Here is an 821-nt window from a genome sequence, read left to right as displayed (position 1 = left end):
CAACAACACATAAAGTTGGATGACAAAATCTACTTTAGTGAGAAGGTAGCTATTTCCAGGGGCACCAATAGTAATGTCAGTTTTGAGTCTTGGGTTTGCTTTTGTTTGTTTACAAGGCGATGAAATGTTTAAGGAAAAAATAAATTCTACCAATCCATGTTGAGTGAACATTTCAATCCTTGTAAAGACCAAAGTCAGCTGCCACCATGCCATGCAAACCTTATAGTACATGACATGTTAAATCGGTAACCTCGAAAGGGACTTCTGAGAAGCTATGAGTAAAAGGCACATACAAAATGCCTCTGAGATGAATTCACAAATGAAATGGAAAAGGATAACTGTGTACATCCAAGAAGAATAGTAATTAACAGAAAACAAGAACACTTCTAAATTGAAAGAATCCCTAAAGTAAAAGAAGACCAAAGAAAAAGAAATAAAGATGAGAAGTGAAATGAGGCAGAAATGGTGAGCGACAAGGAGATACACTGAGAAAAAAAGTAGCTAAAGTTAGTGTGTTATTATTTCAGCAAAATTAAGTATATCAATACTGAGAAATATGACTTGAAATAGATTCAGTACCTCAAGCAGAAACATAAACAAATAACATCTGGGTTTTTCTTTTGATAACCAGTATTTTAAATACAAAAATCTAAAAATTTTGTCTTTGTGTAAGAGTTACACATTTATCATACCAATCAATAACAAAAAGGCGCTATAAATACTGTATGGAAATAAATGTCCTAACAGATGGTAACCAGACATCAGTCTTCACCGGTAAGGATTAGATTTGAAGGTGTTTGCAGATAATTAAAACTTGTTTT

The sequence above is a fragment of the Symphalangus syndactylus genome, chromosome 8 (assembly GCF_028878055.3).
Source record: "Symphalangus syndactylus isolate Jambi chromosome 8, NHGRI_mSymSyn1-v2.1_pri, whole genome shotgun sequence".
In the NCBI taxonomy this organism is placed as follows: domain Eukaryota; kingdom Metazoa; phylum Chordata; class Mammalia; order Primates; family Hylobatidae; genus Symphalangus; species Symphalangus syndactylus.
Note: the sequence above shows the minus strand (reverse complement) of the source record.